The following is an 8,734-nucleotide window of genomic DNA, read 5'->3' on the forward strand; positions in this document are numbered from 1 at the left end:
CAAGAATGGCTAGACTTCGTCTCACCTATTTTGGTCATGTTGTCAGAAGGGACCATTCCCTGGAGAAGGATGTCATGCTTTGTAGGGTGGAGGGTTGACGAAACAGGGGGATGACTTCAATGAGATGGATTGACATGGTGGCTGTGATGATGGGCACAAGTATAGCAGGGATCATGGAGCTGGTGCAGGATCAGGCAGTGTTTCATTCCGTGCATGGGGTCGCTGTGAGTTGAAAATGACTCGATGGCACCTAACAACAACAACAAATGCCCATTGCAATATGATGTCTAGTGTCTTGACTGCTGCTTCCATTGGTTTTGATTATGAATCCAAGTAAAATGAAATCTTTGGCAACTTCAATCTCTTGTATATTTATGTCACATTGCTTATCGGTCCAGTTGTGAGGATTTTTGTCTTCTTTATGTTGAGTTGTAATCTATACTGAAGACTGTAGCCTTTGATCTTCATCAGTAAGTGCTTCAAGTCATCTTCACTTTCAGCATGGAAAGTTGTGTCATATACATATCACAGGTTGTTAACAAGTCTTCCTCCAATCCTGATGCTACATTCTTTTTCATATAGTCCAGTTTCTTGGATTATTTGCTCATCATACAGATTAAGTAAGTATGGTGAAAGGGTATAATCCTGACACATGCCCTTGCTGATTTTAAACCATGCAGTATCCTCTTGTTCTGTTTGATCAACATCCTCTTAGTATATGACAGGCTCCTCATGAGCACAATTAAGTGTTCTGGAATTCCCCTTCTTTTCGACGTTATCCATAATTTGTTATGATCCACATAGTCGAATGCCTTTACATAGTCAATAAAACACAGGCAAACATCTTTCTGCTATTCTTTGCTTTCAGCCAAGATCCATCCGACATCAGTTATGATATCCACAGTTCCATGTCCTCTTCTGAATTCAGCTTGTATTTCTGCTAAAATGTGTATACTGCTAAAGCTATGTTTGAATTATCTCCAGCAAAATATTACTTGCATGTGATATTAATGATATTGTTTGATAATGTCCACATTTTATTGGATCACCGTTCTTTGGAATGGGAACAAACATGGATTTGTTCCAATCCGTTGGCCAGGTAGTTGTCTTCCACATTTCCTGGCATAAATGAGTGAGAACCTCCAGCGTTGCATTCATTTGTTGAAGCATTTCAATGAGTATTCGGACAATTTCTAGAGCCTTGCTTTTTGCCAGTCTTTCAGTGCAGTTTGGACTTCTTCCTTTGATACCGTCAGGTTTTGATCATATGGTAGCTCCCGAAATGGTGGAACATCAACAAATTCTTTTTGGTACCATGATTCTGTGTATTCCTTCCATCTTCCTTTGATGTTTCCTGCATCATTCAGTATTTTACCCTTAGAATTCTTCAGTATTGCAATTCGAATTTGAATATTTTCTTTAGTTACTTGAACTTAAGAAATGAGGACCATATTCTTTGCCTTTGGTGTTTTAATTTCATGTCTTTGTGCATTTCATTATAAAACTTTCCTTTGTCTTCTTCAGCTGTCCTTTGAAGTCTTTTTTTATCTCATTATTTCTTCCATTTGCTTTAGCTACTCTCCATTCAAGATCAAGTTTCAGATTCTCTTCTGCCATCCTTTTTTGGGCTTTTCTTCATTTGCTGTCTTTTTAATGACTTTTTCTTTCTTTGTATATTATATTCTTGATGTCATCCTATAACTCATCTGGTCTTTGGACATTGATGTACAGTGTTACAAATATATTCTTCAGCTGGTCTCTAAATTCCGGTGGGATATATTCAGGGTCATATTTTGATTCTTTTGGACATGTTTTAATTTTCCTTAGCTTCAATTTCAACTTGCATATAAGCAATCTATAGTCTGTTCCACAGACATTTCCTGTCCTTGTTTTGACTGGTGATATGGAGCTTCTGCATTGCCTTTACCAGAAATGTAATCAATTTGATTTCTGTGTATTCTATCTGGCAAGGTCTACATGTATAGTCACCATTTATGTTGTTGAAAAAAGATATTTTCAATGAATAAGTCATTGGTCTTGCAAAATTCTTTCATACCATCTCTGACGTCGTTTCTATTATTAAGCCTGTATTTTCCAACTACCAGTGATTCTTATTTGTTTCTAAGTTTTGCATTCCAATCACCACTAATCATCAATACATCTTGATTGCATGTTTGTTCAATTTCAGAATGCAGAAGTTGTTAAAAATCTTCAGTTTCTTTGTCTTCTGCTTTGGTGTTTGGTGCATTAAGTTGAATAATAATTGTATTAACTTGTCTTCTTTGTAGCTGTATGGATATTACCCTATCACTGATAGAATTATACTTCAGGATAGATCTTGAAACGTTCTTTTTGATGATGAATGCAGTACCATTCCTCTTTAATTTGTCATTCCTGACATGTAGATCATGTGATTGTATGATTCAAAATAGCCAAAACTAGTCCATGTCAGCTCACCAATGCCTAAGATATTGATATTATGTGTTCTATTTCATTTTTGACAATTTCCAATTTTCATAGATTCATAGTTGGCATATTCCTTGTTCTAATTATTAATGAGTGTATGTAAGTGTTTCTTCCCATTTTGAGTTGTGTCCCATTAACAAATGAAGTTTTATTTCTTCCATGTCATTATGGTCAACTCTACTTTGTGGTAAGAAGCTCTTGTGGCTGCTAACCAGGAGGTCAATAGTTCAAGCTCACCAGCTGCCCCATGGGAGGAAGATAGGACAATCTACTACTGTAAAGCTGGAAACCCAATGGGGGTCACTATGATTTGAAATCAACTTGCTGGCAGTGGGTTTGGTTTTTGGTTGTACTTTGAGGAGGGAACACTTCACCAGTCATATTTTGAGGTCCTTGCAAACTGAGGGGCTCATCTTCCAGCATTATATCAGCAGATGTTTCACTGCTCTTCATAAAGTTTTCCAGCAATATATTAGACAGTGTTTGACTGCTATTCATAAGGTTTTCAGTGGCTAATTTTTTCAGAAGTGAATGGCTCAATCATTCTTCCCAGTCCGTCTTAGTTTGGAAGTTCCACCAAAACCTGTCCACCATGGGTAACTCTGCTGCTATTTGAAATACTGGTGGCATAGCCTCCAGCTTCACAGCAACATGCAAGCCACCATAGTATGACAAACTGACAGATGAGTGGTGGTTTAAAAAACATTATTTTATGTTTAAAAACATACTGGATGTATTTTAATCCATTGCCCTCATTCTTTCTGATGATCAAGTTACCCTATATTTAGCACATAGAATCCCCTTCAAGTTGGCTCCTGTCTCCATTTTTGATAAGAGTTATTTGTCTTTTTACACCTCAATCTAATGAAAACAAAAATCCTCATAACTGGACCAATAACCACCAGCCACTCTCCAGAAGGAAGGTTGGGCAATCTACTTCCATAGTGATACTGCCTTGAAAACCCAAGGAGGGGTTGCTATGGGTTGAGTCCGACTTCACAGCATTGCAAACAACATCATGACAAATGGAGAAAAGATTGAAGTTGTTAGGGATTTCATTTTACTTGGATCCACAATTAAGATCCATGGCAGTAGTCAAGAAATCAGACACCATGCTGTTAGGTAGGTAGAGACAAGTGTTGGTTTGGGTGAAGGGAAGGGCAATGTATCAAATGTGAGTCATCAACATGGTAGCACTGAGGCAGATGAAGACATGGAAGGGTACATGGGAGGTACAGACAACAAAGATGAACCCTTTTGCATATACAATACTATGTTGTCAGTGGTGGCAAGCATTGATCTATAGGTGGATAAATGGATAGACAAGCTGAATGATCAGGTATGTCTAGGCAAGGGGTTGTGCTCATAACCTGTATAGTGTTAGTAGACAATGTTTCTACATGCATATATGTGTCTGCTGTAAAAATGTCTGGGTGTATAGTAGATCTGACAAGGGGCAAGGTTGTGGTGGCTTCTTGGCAGAGTAGTGGGCTTGGAACCTTGGTTGCAGGGAACATCAACCTCAGTTGGCATAGCATACTATACAAAAACATTGTTCTACATCCTACTTTGGTGAGTAGTAACTGGGATCTTAAAAGCCTGCAAGTGGCCATCTAGATGCAACAATGGGTCTCTCTTCATTCAGAACAAAGAAAAATGAAGAAAACCAAAGACTCATGGAAACAATTAGTTCAAGGGACTGGTAGACCATGTGATCTTCAGCCTATGTGACCATGAGACCAGAAGAATTGGATGGTGTCCAGCTACCACTGTCAACCACTTGGAGGGGATCTGTGTAGGAGATCATTGATAGAGTGGGAGAACAATGTGGACCAAAACACAAAATCATTTAAAAAAAAAAAGACCAGATTTACTCATCTGATAGAGCCTGGTGAGACCCTTGAGACTAAGGGCCCTAGCCACTCTTCAGGTCTGGAATTGAGCTCACTCCTGTGGCTTCCAGCCAAATAATAGACAAGCATATGGGCTGAACATTTACTTCAGGTAGATAAGCTGCTTGAAGCAATCAATCATAGGAGAACAGAAGGCAGTGTTTGCATAGGGAGGCAGCTTGAGGGGTGGGAGTGCATGGAAGGGAAGGACACAGGAAAGAGGCAATATGGGGAGGAAGTAGAAAGAGAGCTGCTACACTGTGGGGAATTATAGTCAATGTCATGAGACAAAATGTGTATGAACTGTTGTATGGAAAATGAATTTGCTCTGTAAATTTTCACCCAAATCACAATAAAAATTAAAAAAAAGAAAAAGAAAAAGAAACCAGACATCATATTGCACTGGGCAAATCTGCTGCAAAAGACCTCTTTACAGTGTTAAGAAACAAAGATGTCACTTTCAAGACTAAGGTACACCTAACCCAATCCAAAGTATTTTCAGTCGCCTCATATGCATGTGAAAACATGACAATGAATAAGGAAGACCAAGGAAGAGTTTATGCCTTCGAATTATGGTGTTGGCAAAGAATACTGAAAATACCTTGGGCTGCTAGAAGAATGAAAAAGTGCAGGCAGAATGCTCCTTGGAAGGAGAATGGCCAGACTTCATCTCACTCCTTTGGTCATTTTGCCAGAAGGGACCATGACCTGGAGAAGGATATCATATTTGGTAAAGTAGAGAGTCATCTAGGAAAGGGAAGACCCTCAACAGGATGGATTGACACAGTGTCTGGAATGATGGACTCAAGTGTAGCAAGGATTGTGAGAATGGTGCATATGCAGGGAGCATTTTGTTCTGTTGTATATTGGGTCACTATGAGTTGGAGCCAACTGACAGCATCTGACAAAATTGGTCTTTGTAAATTTCTTATTTTCTGGTATGACAAGATGTTCTAGAACCATCTTGTACATTTCCATTCTCTAATGTTGAAGTTAGCCATGTTTTCAAAAAGATCTGGCTCCTTTCAATGGGAATTAACCCAGACCATAACCTGGATGCAAGAAGTGATCATTGATCTTGAATTGTCATTGTTTCTTGGCTTCTTTGGTGGATAGAGCAAGGAAATATGTTTATTTTTTATTTTTTAAAGGAAAAGTATAATGAGATCTTACTGATTTTTCCAGTTCAAATTTAGTACTAACGGGATTTTAGTTGAACTCCATTGATATATCATTTATGTTTCTTTCTTTTTTACATTAAAAATTTTGTTGCTAATAGCATAAACAATAACTTACTGTTTTCTCTTACAACATAGAGAGTATTTAAAATTAATACCCATATTAATATTAGCAATATGACTATTGAACGTAGTTTAAGATTTCTTTGCAGTTATTTTTGTTCTTAGGATATATACCACTGAGGATAGGGATTGAAAGGTTTATTTTCTTCATTGTTTTTGCATTTGTAGGACTTACTTTTGCTTTTCATCTTGATTTAATTTTTATGATTATGTATAATCTTTAGGAGCTCTGCTGGCCTAGTGCCTAAGGCATTAGACTGCTAATCAGAAGGCTGGCGGTTCAAACCCACCAGCCACTCCTCGGAAGGACAGATGGACAATCTACTTCCTTAGTGATACCGCCTTGGAAACCCAAGGAGGGGTCACTATGAGTCGGATCCGACTTGAAGGCAGTTTTTTTTTTTTTTTTTCCTTTACTTATGTCCACAATTAATACTACAACCAAGAACCATTTATCGAAAAACCTAGCTTCCATCCCTATCACCTTTACTCTATTGTTGTTGTTAGGTGCCGAGGAGTCGTCTCCGACTCACAGCGACCCTATGCACAGCCGAAGGAAACAGCCAGATCCCGCGCCAGCTCCATGATCTCTGCTGTACTTGAGCCCATTGCTACAGCCACTGTGTCAATCCATCCCGTTGAGGGCCCTTCTTTCACAGACCCTCCACTTTACCAAGAATGACATCCTTCTCCAGGAAATGGTCCCTTCTGATAACATGACCAAAGTAGGTGAGAGAAGTCTGGCCATTCTTGCTTCCAAGAGGCATTCCGGCTGCACTTCCTCCAGGAAAGATCCTTTCTCTGGAGCATGCGTTCTCAATGGTAATTATTTCTCTCAAGGAGGTAAAAACTGACTCATGAAGAGGAGGTGGAAAAAAACTTAGATATCATAATAGTGTGTGGCCATACAAATCTCAACTTACTCAACCAAATATTATCCCTAAAGATTTAATTTTTCACATTATGGAGAATTTAAACTTAGTTATTTTTTTTCCCCCTTTGCAAGGTGATACTGATAAAATGCTCGAGAAATACTGCCCTAACGAATAACTAGTTGCCATCAGGTCATTTTGAACTAATGGTGGTTTTATGTAGCATGTATGTCAAATAGAACTCCTGTGACCTTTTGAAAGGAGGTAGCCAGGCATTTCTTCCAAGGCACCTCTTGGTGGGTTTGAACCATCAGCCTTTTGGTTATTAACTGTGCCATGCAGGGCTTGTTGAAAATATATTAATATAAACCAAACTCACTTCCATCGAGTCAATCCTGACTTATAGTGACCCCTTTTGGGTTTCTGAGGTGGTAAATCTTTATGGAAGTAGATTGCCCAGTCTTCCTTCCATGGAGTTGCTGGTGGATTTGAACCACCAACCATCTGGTTAGCAGTCAAATGCTTTAGGCACTATGCCACCAGAGCTCCATACACACACACACACACACACACATGTATAGGTAGATATTTGTATTTGTTTCTTAGATAAAAGACAGTATTGCATACACTCTCTTCTGTACTTCATTTTTTCACTCAATGTATCTCGGAAAATACCCCATAGCAAGGTTTATCAACAATAGCACCACAGACCAGATAATTGTTTTGTGTGGGGACCTCCAACATTTAGCAGCATCCATGGTCTCTACCCACTAGATGCCAGAAGCACCTCTATCTGCCAGCAGACAACCAAAAATATCTCCACATAATGCCAAATATCCCTCGGGGGACAAAATCATCTCCTATTGAGAACCATTGCTCTATGGCAGTATTGAGAGTTTTTTTTTTTTTTTTTTTTTTTTTTTTTACTGATCATCTACCTTACCAAACAGGATGTCTTATTCTAGTGATTGGTCTTTCTTGATTACATGTCCAAAGTAAGATCTCACCATCCTTGCCTCTAAGGAAAATTCTGGTTGTATTTATTCTAAGGGTGATTTGTTCACTTTTCTGGAAGTCCACACATATTTAATGATCTTCACCAACATCACAGTTCTAACGCATCAGTTTTTCTTGTCTTCCTTTTTTATTATCCAGCTTCTGCTTAGTGTCTTTGAAATATACTAAGAGGCCAGTTTGTATATCATTTACCAAGTGACACATTTAACTTTCCTTTCAGCTTTTACCATCTGAAAAATCATATTTGAACTGACTCGATGGCAGTAATTTGTCTTGATTTTCCTGAATAAACAAAGGTGCACACTTTTCTCATTGCTTGAGAGAGCTGCTGCAAAAGCTGGCTCATTTGCCCTCTACAATTCCTGGTGGACGTAGGTCCATCAAGAGAAAGAATATAAATGACAATCAAACATATGGAAAGATGCTCAGCCACACCAGTTATGACTGAAATACACATTAAAGCAAGATCAAAGTACTATTTTTCAAATAAGCAAAAAATTAAAGGATTCCAATACCCAGTGTAGGTAAACATTCTAAGAAACCTTATACATAGGTCCTCTTATACATGGATGATGGGAGTTTAAATTGGTACAACTTTTAAAACAGAAAATTGACAACATCTATCAACATTTAAATATGCAGACATTTGGGCACAGCATTTTCACTTCTAGGAATTCATGTTACCAAGATATTTAAAAAGATAGTATAGTACAAATATGTTTTGTTAAATCATCATTTGTAAATTTTTAATGGAATAAATGAAATTTCTGTTAATGTGTTGATAGATCGTCATGTATTAACAATGGGATACTATGGAGTCATGGAATGAGGGAAATTATATGTATTTATATAGGAAAGTATCCCCAATATATTGATAAGTGAAAAAATATAGAAAAGCACATAAAATATTATCCAATTTTTGTAAACCAAAAATAATGTATATATTTAAATGTGTATATTTGTATACCAAAACCAAAAACTAAACCCACTGCCACTGTGTTGATTCCAACTCATAGTGACCCTATAGGACAGAGTAGAACTGTTCCATAGGGTTTGTAAGGACATAAATCTTTACAGAAGCTGTCACTTCTTTCTGCTGAGGAGTGGCTGGTGGATTTGAATGGCTGACCCTTCAGTTAGCAGCCAAGTGCTTAACTGGTGCACCACCAGGGCTCCTAAATTTGTA

The sequence above is a fragment of the Orycteropus afer genome, unplaced genomic scaffold, assembly GCF_000298275.1.
Source record: "Orycteropus afer afer isolate SDZICR_OR568_19922 unplaced genomic scaffold, OryAfe1.0 scaffold00172, whole genome shotgun sequence".
Classification (NCBI taxonomy): Eukaryota; Metazoa; Chordata; class Mammalia; order Tubulidentata; family Orycteropodidae; genus Orycteropus; species Orycteropus afer.